This window comes from Anser cygnoides, chromosome 3 (assembly GCF_040182565.1).
Source record: "Anser cygnoides isolate HZ-2024a breed goose chromosome 3, Taihu_goose_T2T_genome, whole genome shotgun sequence".
NCBI classification, from domain to species: Eukaryota; Metazoa; Chordata; class Aves; order Anseriformes; family Anatidae; genus Anser; species Anser cygnoides.
In genome coordinates this window covers 72,337,796-72,357,542 of record NC_089875.1, presented here as the reverse complement: position 1 = coordinate 72,357,542, position 19,747 = coordinate 72,337,796, and the positions used below count along the sequence as shown (strand labels likewise).

At 45.9% G+C, this 19,747-nt stretch overlaps 1 protein-coding gene across 6 annotated transcripts in view; it reads right to left on the bottom strand.

Annotated features, from left to right (window-relative positions):
• Positions 1-19,747, bottom strand: part of FYN (FYN proto-oncogene, Src family tyrosine kinase) — a 133,558-nt gene that overhangs the window by 70,840 nt on the left and 42,971 nt on the right. For 4 of the 6 annotated variants that reach the window (XM_066994412.1, XM_066994410.1, XM_066994415.1 and 1 more), the window contains exon 2: positions 5,076-5,146. The gene's annotated coding sequence lies outside the window, so the exon portion shown is untranslated. Of the gene's footprint in view, positions 1-5,075; positions 5,147-13,714; positions 13,738-19,747 lie in introns of those variants that run through there. The other 2 variants (XM_066994411.1, XM_066994413.1) reach the window with 2 other exon arrangements.

Sequence of the window (19,747 nt, the reverse complement as noted above, 5' to 3'; positions counted from 1 at the left end):
AAAATACCCCGAAGCACGTGCAGAAAAGAGCAAAGTTGATGTCACACTCCCTACAGCAAACATCTGACTTTGCAAATTTAATGCTCTTCTTTCAGTGGAGCATTTGGAGAGCTTGTTAACAAAAACCCAAAACCAAAAAAAGAAAAAAAAACACAGAAAAACAGTTTATCACTTACAAAATTCTGTCATGGATCTTCAAGTTGCCATAACATCATGGTTCAAAGGTCTCTGCTGCTGTGCCAGCTAAGAAAGCCAGAGGTGCAGCAGCATGTGGTGCTCTATTGCCTGCTGTCATACCAGTCCTTCCTTATTTCTTCTCCAGTGGCTAACGCAGGAGGGTCCTCCAGACGGATGGCCCACAGACCGACTCTCTTCGGATCATCTCGACTTCAGCCTCCCAAAAACCCAACAGCTAAACTAAATGCATTAGCAGCGAGACTTGGGAAACACTTGGGAGAATGTGTGCCAGAGACCAAGACACAACAAAGATCTGCTCTGCCAGAGGCTGGAATGCAGCCTCCCTGTGTGGGGTTACCTTGACCACTAGAGGAACAGAGCTTCACAACTGTTAGAGCAGACTAAACCCAGCCCAGTCGGGACTGGAGCTCTGGGCAGGGGACAGGCTGCATTCCTCACAAATCTTATGGACCAGCTTTAATGTTTACCACACCCAGTGGCACCACCACGCACATCTTTTGGATGGAGGAGACTGGAAGAAAAGAAACAGACTAAAATTGGAGGAATTACTAGCATAGCGTAGCAAATCTCAGTAAAACCCAAGATATTTTAAATGCTCAAGAATTTCCACACACTTTTCTTCCTAAAGAGGCACGATAATCGTCAGCCAACAGGAAGAGATAATGAAGTTACACAACAGAAGCACATCATGAGGTGTGTCAGTGCCCAAATTAATTACTCTGGAAAACTAAAAGCTACTAGAAACAGGACCAAAATACACCAGGTCATCCATAATTACAAAGAACAGCTAATGATTCTGTCAAAGCCTCTCGTGGGCATGGCAGAATACAGGTAATGAGGCACAAGTTATGGTGGGTTATTTTTGCAGTAAGAGCATATATTTCAAGCTCTTTGCAGATAATACATAGTTGATCTGTAATACTTTATGTCAGAAACTTGACAAGTGAGAAGAATCACCACAAGAAATTCCACAGCATTTTTGGTAGACGTCCTGGATGTAAATAATTGTGCCATGGAAATCGGACACCCAGGAATGCACAAAGCATCACCATCTTTCTAAAGGCAAACAAACTTAATATGCATAAAGTTATTGAAAAGCTGTTTTCATATAATCTCTAAAAATCAAAGCAGGCACTACCTGCTAATTTTTCATTTGTTTAAAATAAAGAAAGAGGAATCTGACTGTCCTTAATGGGACCCTCCCCCCCCCCCCCAAATACCAGAGGAGTGTCTTAGCAGCTGAAATACAAATTTTCCATGATATGACTGAGCAACTAAAAATAGCCGAAACCATTGTTTAAGATGTGCAGTTGCTTTGAATGTATTGACAAGTGTTCGGATGGAAGCACAGCATCTCTGATTTCAACTGAAACATCAAAAAGCCCAGCGCTTAGGAAGGTACCCCTGCCTAAATTCAGAGTGAAAGGAGCAGTGGATTTCCCAAGTATACTTTCAGTTTCAAGACCTGTGTTTCAAGCATTCACAGAGTTCCTGGAAAGAGTAAATCTATAAGAAAGGACGAATGTACAGCATCACACCTGCTGAAGGAAGCACTCCTGGTACTCCTCGCAGTTGTGCAAGTATTTCATGTGCTGGAGAGATGGTTGCTCCATGACTGCCTGCTGAACAACACGAGTGTTCAATACAAGGGTCAAATATGTAAGTGCCGAGCAGTATCTGCTCTGACATCCACGAGGCTGCTTTACAGAAATCTCATCAAAAGAGGCCTCTACTCACACTGCTCAGGAAGATATCATCAGCTCAGCTGAGTGAGTTTTAAATTCAGTCAAGATTTCCCTCACAGCATTCGAGTATACTTCTCTAATCAGCTCCTACATCCATAATGAATTTTTGATCTGGAGTCTGCATGACCTTTTCTAGGACTTTGATCCAGGATGAATAAATAACTTCTGTGCCTCTGAGCTCAGATGATATGTCAGGATAAATTCAAAATGTTCTCTTGGTGCTCAGTCCTTCTTGAATTCAGTGGGTTAGGGACAGAGACTGGTCAAAACTATTTCCTTGCCTTGTATTTTTTGCAATTATTTTTAAAATCTCTGTGAATCTGGATTGCCGTAGGCAAACCTACAGTGGGCAGGGAGATGCTTCAGAGATCCTTACAGACAAGAAAGTCAAGGCTCCTGATTATTCTACCTCAAAACGAGATTTTGCAAACTGTTTGAAGTAAAAAGAGGGAAAGGAACAGCTGTGAAAACAAGCAAAAGTTGCAGAGGCTGTTTACATATTATAATGGAAAACAATATTAAATTTTGGGGCAAAATCCTGGAGCATGGAGTGCCACAAACGCATTTCCAGGCTGGCTTGAAGAAATTCCAGGGTGGGTACACAGACCAGCAGGGAGAAGTGTCTCCATTTATTAGGTTATGTCTCTGAGCAACTCAGGAAAACAGGTGATTTTCAGGAGCATCAGTTTGTCAGCTAACCTTCTTCTGAGTTTTGAGATTCAGCCAAGTCAGCAGCCATGCTCCTCAAGTCTGAACATGAACTAAAGGTTGAGAAACGTTGTGCAAGTAGACTCTCAGTAAAACCAGACTGTGTTTTTTCCCTTACTGACAAGTTTGCAGCATCTGTGTGACACCACATTTCTTTGGAGCCACAGGAAGCAGCTTCGCTGATGTGGGGTTGGAAGGGTCTTCTCCAAAACCCCTCTCTCACTGGCAGAGAAGATGCTCCACATGGATCAACAGTGAGCAGTAACAATGAGAAGCAACAAGGAAACACTTTTTTACTCTAAAGATGGTCAAACATTGGAATAGGTGCCTGGAGAGGGTGTAAACTTCCTACCCCTGGAGTGCAGCTGAATTTTGAAAGTCAAGGCCCTGAGCAACCTGATCTAATAGGACCTGTTTTAAGTGGGCATTTTGACATCCAGCAGTTTCTTCCAACCAAATTTATTCTATGATTCTGATAAACGTGTTTCTTTCATCTCTTTCCTCTTGCTGCTCTTGAACTATGTTATTTCATTAAGGACAGCCATGGAGCCTAGACCAGCCTCAGCTGATGCAACTTTGAAGGGAAATTTAAACACAACAATCTGACTACCGGGTCTGCCCATAACCTTATTTTCCTTTGTGTTACACAGAAACACCATTTTTGCATTACGATGCTGCTTCTTGACCTGACAGCACCATGGCTTTGTCACGCAGAGATCAGCCAATATGTAAGGACACTGGACAGCTTCCAGTATCCAAGTATAGGGCTTATCACCAAAGAGCAAACTAGATATACATCCTATATTCTCTTGCAGTAACAGAAGTCCGCACAAAATCTCATGGATTAATGAGTTCATACTGCTGGTCTATAGCTCATCTTTGGGCCTACAACTAAATTCCAGTTAAATAATTGTATTCATATTTTCCTGTATATGGATATGGGTGGAAGCTTACAACATGCACAATTGTCAAAAAAGCCAAACTGTAGAGAAAAAATGCTTAAAAGATCTGCGGTAGGGTTTACCAAGGTACAGTTGAACAGGGCTTTTCATGCATTTGGCTGACTTTTTTTTTTTTTCTTAAATTCTGATCTTGGTCATCTTTTCTGATCTTTAAGACTATCCATGTTGCAGAAGGCTAGATGATCTACACTTACACATCTGCTAGCTAATCCTGATCCTTCTGTATGATGTAACAACATCTGCTTTGTGGTGTTGGTTTGTTTCTTTTTGGTTATTGTTTGTTTTAAATCGCAGAAAAGAATAAGTGTTCTCACAGAGCCAGTCTTTGATTTTCAGTTTTCTACCCCTGCAGACTATCTTACTCTGAAGTCTTCTGCCAGTGGAGAATAAGCCAGTTTTCATCTGCAATCTGCACATGCTAGCTGAAGAAAAAAATTTCTGTCCAAGACCCTGCTTGGCCAAGGGAAAGAAAGGACATAATCTTCTGCAGGCAATTTTTTTTTCCAAGGGTGACGGTGATCAATTGGCACCAGCCACAGCTGCATGCATTGAGTCTCCAGGGGAGAAAAGCAAGATGAGAAAAGCAAGATGAATCTACAGACTGCTGTAAAACTGTTGGTGTTTTTGCAGGTTGAGCTGGAGATAAGTGAAAACTAGGAAGAGTTTTCTCAGGACTACTCACTTCTAGTCAGGGGCACGTCACTAATTATCTTTCATTCTTCTATGCCTCCTTCTCCTCCCAGTGGCACAACTCAGCCGCACAGATACATCACCCACAACACGCCACGTTCCCACAGCACCAGTAGGACCAGAAGCCTCTGGAAGTGTGGTGTCCAGAGACCAACCAGAGAAACAGCAAAGTTTGTCATGTGGGATGGAAAAGAGGAATATGAAGGCTGGTACATCACACAGGAGCACTGACTGCCTCCTTATCTCACCGTAATAAGCAAAACGTCCTGGCTCCATGTGGAAGCTAGAGGCAAGTGTGCTGGTCAGATGCTTTGGAAACAGACAGGCAGATTTCACAGTGACTGGGCACCCCCACTGCTTTGGGAGGTATGTGCTCCCCCTACATTACTATTTTTCTCCTGATTGTTTATACCTCTAGCATGCCTTTTTTTTTTTCCCCTTGTTTTTCAGCTAGGCTTTGTGTTTCTTCTGCTACAGATCTTAGCTCAACCACTCTTCAGCTGAATATAACAGCTACAAACACAATAAGCAGATGCCACTGGAGCAAATGAAACTACATTCCTTGCCTTGAGGCCCAGCATGCTGCTTTCTGTCAATGCTTCTCACACTGTGAGCCCCCATACCAAAGGAAGAAAAATACATATAATCAACTACATCTCTGTGAGCTGTATTTCCCATCAAGTAAAAAGAAAAAAACACTGAAATAAACGTTAAAACAATCTGTCTGAAATTGTCATTGAAAACCAAAAGTGATCAAGATGGCACCACTTACCAGAATTTTCCCCCAAAACAGAGCAAGTTGACTTTCACCACATTTCCTCAAAAATGGCTCAAAAACATGCCCTGTAAAATGAGAGAGAAAGGGAAAAAAAAATTAGTGAGTAGAACACCACAAATTACATTACAGCTCTTTCTCACTCTCTGGCATATATCTCCAAACTTCCACTATTTTCGCTGTTTTAATGAATGAGGTAATTGGATGTGATCCCCTCACAACAAATTATCAAATTCCACCAGTATTATGCAAAATATTAAAGTAATTGCAGGATTCCTTCGGACTGCTCAGACACATCACCGTCACCGACATGACAGTGATTCAGACGTCAGGGATACAAGGTCAACAGCACGAGGCAAGCTGCGGCATAAAGCAAGCGCGCCAATTATTTCAGACCCATTCCTAAAAAATTGGTCAGTATCTCCTAGTGATTTTGCTTTACCGAAGTGCTTTTGAACTGGGATGCATGTAATGCTCTTGACGGCATCCGCGTTTGAAAGCTACACAAAGAAAAAAAGGGCTGTGCCACGCTACATTTTTAGACGATATTAATTGCCCCCCGCTCTCCAGAAGAACAAAGGCGGAGAGCAAGTAAGCAAACACAGCATCCAGTCCGACACGCACGAGGGCCGGTTTGAACAACGCGGAGAGCAGAAGTGACAAATGCCATCATTTAGCCAATGCTGAGTAAATTTCAAATGACAGCAACTCCTCATTTTCCCTCGAGGCGAAATCTTTGAAAGAGGAGCTCGTGGAGCACAGGCTAACAATGATGTTAAAACATTTATTTTGGAAGCGCCTGGAAGACGGAGCAGCTTACGGCTTTGCTGGTGTTCAGGTTTGGGAATGGTGGCTGTGCAGGAAATGGAGGAGGGCACACATTTCAGCGTCCTGGTGTCCAAACCAGCGAGGTCAGACTGAATTTGACCTGCTTTCAGAAACACTCCTGTTCCCCCCTCCCTCCCCCCACCAAGTACATGGCTGACTTTTCCACGAGAGAGGCATCTGTGAAATTACTGCTGAATGAGTAACTTTACAACTACGCACAGCTCACTTCGGGGCCTGCATTATTGATGGAGAAAACCCACCCCAGCTGCAGAAGCAGCAGCAGATCTTTGCAGCAGTGCCTTTTGTGAAGGATGCTGTAGAAGGGGGCATGGCTTCTCCGCTCAAATTGCTTTTACTGGTCCTTGTTCCATGAAAAGAAGCTAGGAAAACAAAACTGCTCTTAAGAAACAAGCAAGCAAGTCGTCTTTAAAATCACGGCAACTGGGTTACGCTGTTCTAAATCCCAGTTAGAAAGCAGACCTCTGATTTCGTAAGGCCGAAATGTCATTTTGGCTGGAGAATTCAGGGTGGGGAGAGAAAGGAAAAAAAGACATTAAAAATCAGAAGACGTTTTTGTGAGAGGTTTAAGGAATAGACATTTCTAATCACAAAACTGCAAATCACAGCGTATTCTTCCCTGCTTGCTTTCTTAGCTTAGTGGTTGAAAAAAAATCCTGGATGTACCAAGGAATAAAGAAAAAAAAAAACAGCAAATCCTCCTCCCTTGACATCTATTGTACAGCTTGGCAGAATTTGTAATAACACTGAAAAAAAGATGGGTCTTAACCACTTTGCTCAGGCTTGGGGAAGGTGGTTATTATTCCAGTACCATCCGCTTCCCTCCTTAGCTTCCAGGCATTTGGCCTGGAAAGCAAAATCAAGTCAAGAAACTATTCCTACCTCACAACTAATTGGATAACATCTGCATAGAGAAAAGTTGGGAGCTTAAGAGAGGAGCCAGGTTCGAATCAGTCCAACAGCACCTCAGCTCCAGCTTAGCTCATTATTTTCTCTTGCACCAGGCCAGAGAAGCGACACGTATGGGGAAACTCTGTACTCCACGCTGCTGAAGCCACGAATCCCTGAAAGGCAGAGGCTGGCACTGCTGCCAAAGCAGGCAGAGCCCCCCCGTGCTTGTGTGTAGCTTCTGGACACGGCCCTGGCCGTGCTCCCTCACCCCAGCACACATGGCTGTGCACATTGGGATGGGGAAGCAGCCAGCATTAAAACCAGCTGGACGCAGGTGCCTTAGTACGTGCTGAAGGAGCCTCATCCGAGCCCTCAGAGAAACTGCGTATGAGAAAAACTAGTAAGAGGGCGAGGCAAGGGGGTACCTAGCTAAAAGGTTGAGCAGAGATACGATTTATCGGTCTTGCAAGATCTTCTGAAGTTCGGGGGTGTCAGGTAGGAAGCTTGAAGCTTTTCCAAGGGATGCTTTTTGCTTGATTTTGGAAGTTGATGCAAACCAGGCCCTGCCTCTCCAGCTACTAAGGAGGTATCAGGGGATACAGCAGGGCAGGGAGGGAGAAGGGAAGGGAGCATTTTCTGCAGCAAAACTGGGGGTGAGGGCTGGATGTGACATGCAGAGAAAACCAAAGACTACTCACTCTTTCTTTGTATTCAGTCTAGGGGCTGTACAGAACTCAGCTTTAGCCTTAATGGTTTTCCTTCTGCCTAACTACATAGAAGGAACTTTCCTCTTCCTTGAGGGCTTTGGATAATGTTACTTATCTACAAACTCTGACCAGCACTACTCAGAAAGCTTTGCTGACCTTTGGAGAAAACAGCATAGGAGGTGCAAATAAACGAACGTTAGAAGTGATGCAGAAGTAGAAACACTGTGAATGAAAACCTTTTCTGAACAAAATCACATTGAACTCCCCTTCCACTTGCCATCTAAAATCAAACACAAAATGAGGCTGTTTAAAATACAATCAATTGAATAGGATTAGGTTTAAGCAACATCAGCTTCCCGTAAGTTGCTGCGACTTGCTACCCATCCCAGTCCAAAATGCTTACAAGGGGGTCACCCCAAACTGTGTCACACATATTGCTGCCAACGTGGAAGTGGCATTCAAATGAAAGCTGTCCAAGCATCTTCTCCTAAATGGCAAGGCATGGTAAAATACTTAGCAAACCACCAGATGTGAGAAATTGCTCTGAATCTCAAAGAAGAGACTTTATTTGAAACTTAAAAAAAAAAAAAAAAAAAAAAAAAAGTAGTCTTGGGAGATAATCAGGCTTATTGTCTGCCAAGAACAGCCATTTCCTGTAAGCAGCATCAGCTTCAACAAATTGGAATTTTTTACTGAAAAAAAAAACAACAAAAAGCGATACCCCCTGCAGTGTTGCACATATACTAGTGGTGCTTTTAAGTAGCTTTGTGTACAAGTTGCTTTCTTTCTCTGCAGAGAAAAGTATTTTGTGAAATACGATGCGGTGAGTAGAATCACGTCACCAGCACGTTTGGTTTCCTTACTTTGTCTGCTTTATGAGACAACCCCTGTTTACCCTCATCAGTTTCCAGATATGTTTTTGTCAGTTCATACTGGGATCAGAATTAAGTTTATTACCACTGGCAAAAGAGAAATCACTGACAGCAGACACAGTAACTACTTTTTCCAAGCCTCCATGCCAAAATCCATTAACACCCACCAACTTCCAGGATCTTTGGAACAAGTCCACAATGAACAAACCTAGACAAGAACCCACAAACGAAAACGGATTTCCATTAAAGCAAAAATCCTTCAGTGACAATTTGCCCACTGTATGAAACATACAAAGCCATGACTTAAGGCATAAAAGCAGTTAAGTGAAGGATTCTGGTCCGGTACATGCTGCAGGTGTTGCAGTTTGCACGCAGGCTTGGCCCAGCTGGAGGAAGCGACTGGCTGAAGTCATAAATAATTTTCAGATGGATCCCGGTACATGCAATTCAGTTTGTGATACTCAGACACAGAATGAAATCTAGATGATGATAAACATCTGACAGTTTTCTACTAGTGACGTGCTTTTGTTGCTGCCTTTTCAAACCTCGAGTAGAACCACGCATCCCTGGTTCTTGGGCTGCAATGTTACTTGGTAAAAATTGGGAAAAAGAAAGTTTTCAGTTTGGAGAACAGCTTACAAATAAAAGTGCCTGGACTAGGGTGCATAATCCGTAAATTAGCTAGATCCACTTTGTAAGGAAAATGTTGGTTACTCTGCCAAGCAACAGTCTTCCTTCTTCAAATGTTCTAACATAATTTGTGTTCATTATGCTACACACCATACCAAGGAGGTTTTGGGCCATGAATTAATCGAGGAAGTATTTTTCAGTAGTGGGTTGCTCTAGCCTTACAGTACCAAGGCCTGGAGTTCCTCAGAGCAGGTTGAGGACTCTACAGGAGGTTGCTGACACTTTTGAACAAACGCACAGAAGCGTGCTCAGTTTTGCTCGGGGTGCAGCATTTTCCTGATACTTCCCCCTTAAGATTTCTAATCTTATTTAAACAAAATAATAATATCAAAAACCACTTGGAAAACCCTTTTAAAAGCAATGTTGAACACAAGAAGAAGCAAATTTTCTGTATGCTGAGTTTATACGACGAATTTATAAAGGGACTGCACATCTTAAACTTAGCTTACATAAAGCAATCTTTTACTGTGCGATGCCAGATTATATATAAAGACCCCTTATCCAGTGAACATCTGAAAGCTTTCCAACAATAAAACGTTTACAGTTTAAAGGAAGCTTATAGGCTTGCTCTTAGACAAGGACAGAAGCCTCACTGTTACCCCGAGCCTCTTCCTTGCTGGGGGAGGGTCCCGGGGAGCCACGCGTGACACGAGGAAGCTCAGCCAGCATCGGGGGGAGCTGAGGCAGGAGCTCCTGCAAAAAGCAGCTCCTGCAACTAGGGCAGGCACGACCCTGGGCAACTGCAGAGGAAAAGATACAGCAACACCATTACAAGACTCTGCTAAGACCAAACATTACGATTCTGGTTGATTCCTCCTCCTGGGTGACAAAATTTGAAAGAGGATGGTGGCTACACAGCAGGGCAGGCACCCTGCCTCTGCCACCTGAACCCCACTGGGTATCTAAAGCAGTTACCTGAAAGCTTTGTGCAGTTGCAGGACGTAAATACGGATAACCAGGTCCCTCTCCTAAAAGAGTCCCAAAGAAAGTTCATGCTATCAAAACAAAAACATCTGTCCCCACCATCAAACTTGCAGCTATATAAAAACCGCATCTTTCAAACTGCTGCCCTTTCCGTTCGGAGCAGGAGGAACTCTCCAAACAGATCCAAGGTCACTTTTGCAGTGCCAGCAAGTCCTGAGAAGCAGGAAAGAGGAGGGAAAAAAACTTTAGGAGAATAAAGAGGCTTTGCTTCAGCTTCTAGTTTTACGAAAAAAAAAAAAAAAGGGAAAAAGAAAAAACAACAAACCAAACCCACAACACAAAACTGTGCTAAAGACTATAAGCTAAACTGCTTCTTTTCTGTGCCACTTAAATCTCTTGTGCACCAGATCTACTGACTCATCTTTAGCGTATGTGCTGCTGTCAGCGGGTCCCCATATCCTGCACAACCTTTACTTCCAGCCCTGCCCAAGCACGCTGCGTGGTTTCCTTTTCCCTGCGATGCTTCACTACCAAAGAGCTTCAACCCCTTACTGACACAGTTGATATTGCCAGCTCCGTACTGCTGACACTAGTTCCTTTTTCCCTCTCAACTTTCAGGCAGGCTAAACTAAAACAAACCTTTCTTGCACTCCGCTGCTTTCCTAGGCGTCAACTTGCTTTGTAACACGACAGCTACAGGCCCACAGAGAAAGCAGAAAACACAAAGAAGCTGGGAGCTGAAAGCAGAAAGGAGGCACCTAACTAAGCACTACAGCATGGGAAGTGCTAATAGAGGTAGAAGTGTGCAAATGTTTAAAGAGAAATACTGAGTGAGGGCAGATACCACAAATAAGAAGATGCAAAAGCATTATGAAATACATCGTGGGACAACTAGGAGTTGTCATGAACAAGTGGAAGAGGGCTCTAGCATGAGAAGAAAAGAGAAGGGGTACTGGTGATTGAAAGGCAGGCAAGACCACTCATGAATCCTGCCTTTCAAAATCTGAGAAGATCCCAAAAGCTTTGGCATCCACACCGCCTAAAAGAGAAGCAAGCATGTCTTTTAGCTGCCTTTTTAAGCTGGAAGCCAACTTGCGTGCCGCATACCTCACCCGTGCCGTGGGGCCGGTCGGCCTCTGTGTCAGGCATCCGCAGCCACCTGGACTGAGCGATCCACAGGGGAACCTCCAGCCAGCTCAACAGGGGGCAGGCACCGAGGCTGAAAATGCCATTAATACACGAGGGGCATGTGATTGCAGAGACGTACTTCAGTTCTCAAAACAGTAGGAAAATGACTTCATTAATTGCGGGAAGAGTGTTCGCATTTCTCTCTACAGAAAAATGAGAAGTGCTCTGCACCAAACAATTTTATTTTTTTTAAAAGAAATGAATGGGTCCCATAGTCCTAAGAATAGATCGCACTCCCTGACCCTCTTAGCTGGCTCTCAAGAATGCTGCTGGGTACGGCTGGAGCTGAGGGAGGGCGCGAGGCCACTGCAGGCAGCGAGGCAGCACGCATCCCTCCCCTGCACCCCCGGCCTGCCAGCCCACGCTGCCTCGTGTCCCAGTGACACCAGGGGACTGTTTCTGGGACCAGGAAAGGGGAAAAAAGAACAGCAAGAAAAACAGCAGCCAGCATAATGTAAGCTTTTAGAACGTTTAGGACGTTATAGCCATGCCATACAACAAAAATGAACACACATGTGTACACTGTATGTGGAAGAAATGTATTTAGGTTGCAGCGCCCCCAGTGTCAGCCATTCCCCCCGTGCAAGAAATCACAAAAAATACACCCATGGGAAGAAACAGTCTCAAGTCATGGCCAATTTCCTTCAAGGCTTTAAACTTATACTGAAATTGAGCACCTATCCTGTATTCTTAGGACAAACTGGAGGTGAAAGGTATCCTGTGTATTACTAAGGACTTCTTGTAGTTCAGTCAGTCGATAGGATTAGGTACGTATGTGCAATGCTTTAATGGATTATTCACCCCCGAACAAGCTACCTGACGTTTCTGAGCGCAGCCTGGCCTCACAGGATTGACTCATCTCCAGGCCAGCACGTGGCAGGTGCTGTTCTTCTTCCCGTGCAGTAAAGCAAAGCAAAGCAAAGAGGTTCAGCGGTGTGTGAGCTACACGGAGCAAGCCACGAGACAGCTGGAAACTGAACAGGCAGCGCAGGGCCCCATCCATGTGCACAGATTATTGTGGCTTCCTGTGCTATGTCCTTGACTGTGGAAAAAAAATAGTTTGCACATTTGGTTTTCCTAACTACTGTAATTCAAAAATTGCCCCGGAGCGACACAAAGGAACAGCACTTTCTGCAAGGAACCCGCAGCCTGGGCGGGCTGGGGCTGGCGGAGCCGAAGCACCCGATCTCAGCAGGCGCTCCGCCACCTACGCGTGGTCCCATTGCCTGATGCTGAAGAGAAAACGTTGAAAAAATGCTGAAATTTTGCAAGAGCAAGCTATTTGTAAACTTATTTCTGTATCAAAGAAAGCCTGTAAAGGAAAAAGTAAACAGTGCAAGAAAAGAATACACCAATGTGATTAAGGGGCAAACAATGAAAACACTGTGCTGTAAACTAATGATTAAATACGACAAGCTGAAAACAAACTGTTTCCTTTTCGCCCTCTTCACGTTAATCTTTTAAGATACAAGGATGGGGAAAAAAAGGAGGTCAGAGTTTTAAAATCGTGGAGCTTATCAAATCCAAGATCAGATGAGTAGAGCAAACCTACGAAGAAAACATCCTCTCTGCCCACCTTCCGTCCCCAGAAAGGAAGCCCAGCAGTTACAACCCATCAGCTGCAGTGTCGGTCTGGTGTTTTTAAAGGATTGCTCTGGAGAGCATTTTTGCCTAATCCGTTTTTATCTTTCTGCAAGTTTCAAGGTAAATAAATACTTCTTATCTTTCTGGAAGCTTCAAAATACTGTAACTTGAGGAATAGAAAACGTTGTGTTGTTTTATTTTTCATAATCAGACAAGTTGCATAAAGCAAATAAACAAGGTCCTTGCTTGTCACATGGCATAAAGCAAGGAAGGAATAAGAGCTTTAAATTAGAGAAGCACTGGTGTGAAAACCTATGTAAAGCTGCTGGTGGACTGAGGGTGGGGAAAAGGGAAAGAAGAGTGCTGTCTCCATGCTACATCATTGATTTACTTATTTACTCATTTATTTATTTTCATTATTAAATTTCATGTTGGCGAGTTCTGGATTCAGGAAAGTGGAAAAACAACCAAAAAATTGTCACTGTATTTTGACAGTTTACTTTCCAAAAAAAACCCCTGCTCTCTAGTAGCTTCCAAAAAAGACTCCCACATAATGAAAAACAGGAAATTAAATCCTCAGGACAACACAGCAGAAGTACAAATGAAAAGATTTTGCAGTGACATAATGCTTCAGCCTGGAGTGCAGATCAAGTCTTTATTCCTTCACGCTGTTCTCAAATCCATCAGGTCCCTCCTTCGAAAGCAAGTGTCCCAGCATGAACCAGAACAAACGCGGGGCTCTTGTAATTCCAGGATCGCGCTATATTAATACAAACCCCTCTGCAACACAAAAGCCACACAAAAGCCCTTATTTTGCTGAAATATCCTATGGATTTAACTGAGCATTTTTATGCTGAGCGGTATTGCTCAGCAATACCCCCTACTCCCTTGCTTTAAAGATTAAGCAAATGCCTGTGTGGGGGAGCTAACGAACCTGGATTTTCAGCTTGTTTGGGGCAGCCGGTGGTTCACCACCCAAGGAAATCGTGACTCCAGATGTACAACGTGAGCTCCTCCGGCACGAAGCTCCCCCACGCCACCAGGTGCAGCCTCCGTGCCCCGGTGCCCGTCGGCACCAGCTGGGCAGCGCCGGCGGCCGGCGAGGAGGTGCCGGGGGCAGAAGCCCCCTCCCTGGATGGTGACAGCCTGGCAAGCTGTAGAGATGAGGCCTGACCCGCAGACGCACCGCTGACAGCCTCGCCCCCGCTTCCTCAGGAAACCAGGCTAAAAATCCGGCTTTCCCCTCGCTGCGCCCCCACCCCGCCCCCAACCACGCAGATGCAGCGTAGAAAAAATAATAAAAGAGTAGCGTAGATGTAAGGCTCGAGGGCTGTGCTGTATCCCAGAACAGCATCTGGATTACTGTCTCATGCATGTTTCAGAAGTGTCACTGGCTTCCTGTTTAATATTCTTGTTTTATTGCTGCACAAAGCCGGCCTCGTCTCTAGCAGCAATATATTACTCTCACATCCTCAGAGCGGATCCCTAATGAGGGTATTCTGGTTTCTTGATATTCAGAGACCTTCTGTCGGTATCAGCAGAAGATCAGCGTACGCCTGAGCGCCCAGAAAACAGAAAGGGAGAAGCCATCTCTCCGTGTTAAAACAGAGCCGTGGGATTAAAGGGAACTTGAGGGACCATCTAGGCCACGTCCCTGCTCACGCAGCATCTCCAGCACTAATGTTTTCTTTTTGTTAGGCCACCGACGCAGCTGGGGGAAAGCAGAGATGCTCGTGGGCGCCGAGCCCCCTCCCCAGCCCGACACCCTCGCCATGCCGGCCTGCCCCAGGCCGCAGCCGCCCCAGTCGGCCTGGAGAGAGCTGCCCGCCCACGAACGCGGCCTGTTCACATTGCCATGGTTACGCCGCCGCTACTGCCGTGCACGCCTGGCCTATTTTTGCAAGCCTGCAATGGCAGGGGGTGTTGGCTACGGGCTTAATCTCAGCAAGGTCTAAAGCTCCTCCAAGCCGCCGGCTGCACAAGGGAAGGGCCACGCTCAACGTGAACATGGATCGTGAAGCGCCTGGAGCGGGAACTCTGCATCGCCCCAAAACCAGCTGAAAATTGGTGGATACAAACCCCTGTGTGCAACGCAAGAAAGGGCAAGCGCAAGAGCCAGCCAGCCTCGGCACGCTGGCAGCCCCAGGGCCTTTGGAAACATGCCAAGGAAAGAGTACTTTGACGGAAAGACCTGGAGGACAACAATAAAGTAGTCTTGCCAACGTTAACGGGGCGTGTGAGGTCCGCAGAAAACCCACAGCTGCCATTTGGAAAGCAACTCGTACCCGCTGGAGAGACTGGCAGCATGGGTGGCAGGAGGAGACCTCTGAGACCTGAAGGACAGGTGGAAAGCAGAGACGGAGAGGAAGGCTTTGGGGCTGAAGACAGGCGGCTGGTGTGCTTAAAGGAGTCAGCTGAGGAATGAGCAAGGGAGGCTACACTGTTAAGAAATGAGGGAGCTGGACAAATTCCCTTAGCAAAGACATTTGGGACAGACAGAACTATAATCTGTAGAGGGCAGAAAAAAGGATGCTGCCATAATTCAAGACATGAAATGAGCACTTGGATGTGAATTTCAGCAGCGTGGTCTGGCGAGCAGAGGGCATTTGTGAAGAGAGATCACATGTGAAGAGTCCGCTGATCTCTGACTGAAGATGAAGGGAACTTGGAGATGGACCCATGCAGATTTTGGCCTCGCTGAGGGACCCCGGTGTTGTCCATGGCAACAGAGACGGGAGATAATGGGGAGAGCTGCAGGTGGAGCTGTATCAATGGATTTCTGTTTAGCCATGCTGAATGAGACTTGATGACTTGGGATCCACAAAGAAGTGAAGAAAGCCCAATTGAGATTATAGCTTGGACAAGGAGAGAGAGGACTAGTTTTATGTTCCAGCTGTAAGAATCACATATACGTATATCTATGCAGCTATGACTCTGTGATGACTTTTTACATGTATATGTGTATATATACATACATATATGAAAGATTATTTGTATGTAACATATATTTACATATATAGATGTAATAGATCTGTCTGTAGATGAAGGAACCCAAAATGAAATTGTAGTCAGAAGACTATGATTTGAGGAAAAGCACTGCCCTGCATCTCCTGCCAAACACAGAAGTGCAAAAAGGGCTCTGTCACTGTTCCTTTTTTGTACCATTACAGCTAGCGAATCCCACAGTAGCAAAATGGTTGCCTGATAACCCCATGGAAAGTTTAAGCAGTTAAAAGAAAAAAAAAGGTTGTGATAAAGAAATGGATGCCAAAGCAGAACACTGCTATTTGCAATATATTTCGGAGCCTTTACAACACTGCTTAACCTCTCAGAGGAAGTGGGCTACGTCAGCTTCGGCATCCCACAGCGTGACAACCCGCTCCCTGCTGTGTGGGCAGCACCCACGTGGCCACGCGCCCCGCGGGGCAGGCCAGCAGCTACCCATGTCGGCAGTCACCCAGCTCGTACAACAGCCCGTGTAATACCGGGGACGCGCGTTTCGGCCCGGTGACAGACGTGTGCTTAACCGTGTGTCAAATCCACCGTCGTGCCGAGCGCTGGAAACAAAGGACACGTTGGGAGCAGCACATCTGGGTCACTGCCTGCTCCCACCGTGCCCACGAGCACCCCGGGGATGAGTGCGGCAGGGAGCGGGCTGAGAAACAGGGCTGGCAGCTCTCACCGAGTCCACTAGCCAAAAACCAGGGAACCCCGTCCTGGGACAGTTCTGCAGATGTAAACGGGGTTTATAAAAGCACATTCAGCCTCCGCGCTGCCCCCAGTAAGAGGGACTGTAAATCGCTTAGAATAAGGCAAGAAACAACACACAGAAAGCACTCGCAGGCTCCGCTTCTCAGTGCTGAAACTAGTTTGGACTCGCGCGTTTTGGAAATGTCACGTTTGATTTTGCCCTAGAAACCGCCCCGCGGAGCACAAGGCGTGCCATTCACCGGCTGTGGCACGGGGCCACCAGGAGCAGGGACATCTGAGAAGGAGCATTCAGAGCAGCACGTGCGCGGCCGCAGCGGCAAAGGCACCGAGTTATGAATTCTGGAAAATGTATGAATGGTACGGGCTGATGGTACGGTCCCTGAAAGTACAGATCCATAACAAGCCCCTGGGAAACAAGTGGGATATGTGCCTAAGAACCACAAAGAGGCAAGACTTTTTTTTTTTTTTTTTTTTCGAGTATGAAAGCAAGCTCATTAATTTCCCCTCCAAAAGTCATTAGCACAATCTGGGAGCAGCTGCAAGGGTCAGTTGTGTGGATTTCAGCAGCAAACATCACCAGCAGCAGCTACAGGAGCCACTAAATCAATAGATCAATAGCCACGTTTTAAAAACAACCAACACATGCCAAAAATGTCAAGTTCACTTCTCTCACATGTATGCTTACATCTAATGGCAGAGTGTCAACAACATTTGGGACTACCACAGCCCTACAACGCCACTGGCACTGCAGCTGGGCAGCCTAGGCGGAACCGCTACCTGTCACATCCGCAGACCCTTCTCTCCGTGCCCCACAGCCGTGGCCACTGATGACAACCAGTTTATTGTGTCAGCTTCCCCTCCCCTTGTCACACACGTGCTCATCCACGGCTCGCCTCCACTTCTAACCCACCTGCACAGACACAGGGCCGTAGCAAGTGCTTTGAAGCACTGCACACATGACAGTGCATTGAGAAAGGGAAGTGTTTGACCTCAACAGGCGTGCACACGGGGAGTGGAAACAGTACGGTCCCCACAAGCAAGCAGACAGATTAAAAAAGGGCAGACTATGAAAGAGCATGTGTCTTCATAAACACAGATGTTTTATCAACCATCTGAACTCCCAGTTGCGTCCCTTTTCCAGACAGACACCTCGAGGTCGCATCGCCCAGCTCTGATAACATTTCAGCAGCCACCTCATGCACAGCGGGGAAGGGCCATGGGCTGGGCTTCAGACAGCCCAGCTTAAAAAAAACAGATTCAAATGGAAGTTGAAAGCCTTCTCCCAAGGAGAGGATTTCCAGCACTAGGCCTGCACAAGAGGAAGAAAATAAAAGCGGTGGTTTCTCGGTACTTATAGATGTGCCATACAGCTGGGACTGCTTATCTCCGCAGCATTCGCATTGCTCTAGCAGTAACAGAAGACATTTTTCTCCTGGGTAAGCTCTTTCTCACTCAAGTATCCACAGCGGAGCAATTACAAGCTTCCTAAAAGCCCAGCGCAGCTCTCAAGGTCTGCAGTAGCTGCAGCTTCTGACCAAGGCTGCAGCATCAGGAGAGATCAGGGCGGCACAAAGCCATGATGAGGAGGTCGAAATTTTAACCAGCAGTGAGCACGGGCTCCAGCAAGTTCCGCCCCATTTGCCTTAACAACGTACACGCCCAGTGGTCCTTTGCTATCAACGATGAAAAAAATGAAAGAGGCACATTTATGGAGGCTACACAAGCCTCACTGCACAAGGGGCAGGTTCACCTCTCGTGTAGAGGGGGAAGAGCTGGCCTCTGAATGAGCACGCGCGAAGCGACGAGGACATACAAAGTATTCTGTGGGCTTGGAACAAAACCCTGCTTGTAGGATTCATTTGGTGAAAGAATGTATGTTAACAGAGCAAGCTATTTATAGCAACCCTCCATAGAAATGAACTGTCTCTTGGTTCCTGTCCCTATGAAATGCAGCTTTCTAACTGGAGAAACCCTCTCTTTAATCCAAAAGCATGGGAGGTGGGGCGGGGGGGAGAACGGGAAGCTGGTGCCCGCCATACCCCCCGCTACCTCCAATTATACCAGAGATAAGGTCTCCCTGTCCTGTCAGCACAAGCCTTCGCTCCCGGCTGGAGCCCACGCACAGGGTCTCACCATTCTTCCTCGGCGCGTCTCGGTGAGACGGCCACAGTGAGAGAGCCGCCTGTACGGCCGCACGTCCCTCACAGCTCGGCCGTGTCCGTCCTGCTGACGGACGCCGCGGTAACCGTGAGGGATTGCTCCTTTTCAGACCACCCGCATTTAGTCACAGGCTTTTAGTCAACGCTAAAACACATATACCTAGGGAAGACAACAGCCCCCTGAAACAGGGATAAACCGCCATTCGAAGATCCTACGCCAGAGCATGTTCACACACCCTCGCTTTCTACACACTCCTAAAATAAAAGTATACATACTTTAATCCTGATCACACAACATCAGCCAGCTAGAAACCCCCACCCGTGTGCACACCTGCTTAGGATTTTGAGCAGCCTGCAAAATTGTCACACCAAATCTCACCTACATGTTATAAATGACCCAGATCCACAGTCGCTCACCACGTGTTCATTTGTTCACGCACCAGTATTTCCTCTAACGCACTCCCTGCTCGGAGCATGGACATAAATCATTCCCCTTCCGAAATCAAAACAGTGGCGTGGAGACGCCGTTTGCAGCATTCCCAGGGAACGCTGGCACTGACCGCCAGCACACGCCGCTGCTCCGAAATCCAGAACTGGGGCACTTTTTGTTACGCTTAGCCATTCACCGAGAACAAAAACCAACAACCTATTTTAAAGAAGGAGGCAGTAGTAAAATGTTGTAAAGAAATAAACACATTTGCATAGAAAACAATAGTTTAATTTAGGTTTCCAGGCTTTATTTCCTACACAAAAGAGCAATGGGCCACAACTAAAGATGTACTTGCCCCTCCCTTTCATCTAAAATGAGGCTAAAGCTTCTCAGTTTATCTTGGGACAAGCCTACGCTCTCCCACACCATCAAACTTTTGGAAGAAAAAAATACTATTCTTCATTCTTTCTCTTTGTATAACTGCTTTTCATCTTGTTTGTCTTATGACTTTCCCTACTGCTTATTTTTTCTATCTGAGCCCAATAAATTATTTCTACCAGTTTACCCAGACAAGAAAGAAGCTGAGTGAGCTGCAGGCACGTGACTTTCCTTAATAAAACAAAAAGCTCTTCTGAAAAAATTAAAAGCAAAACATAACAGGTTCACT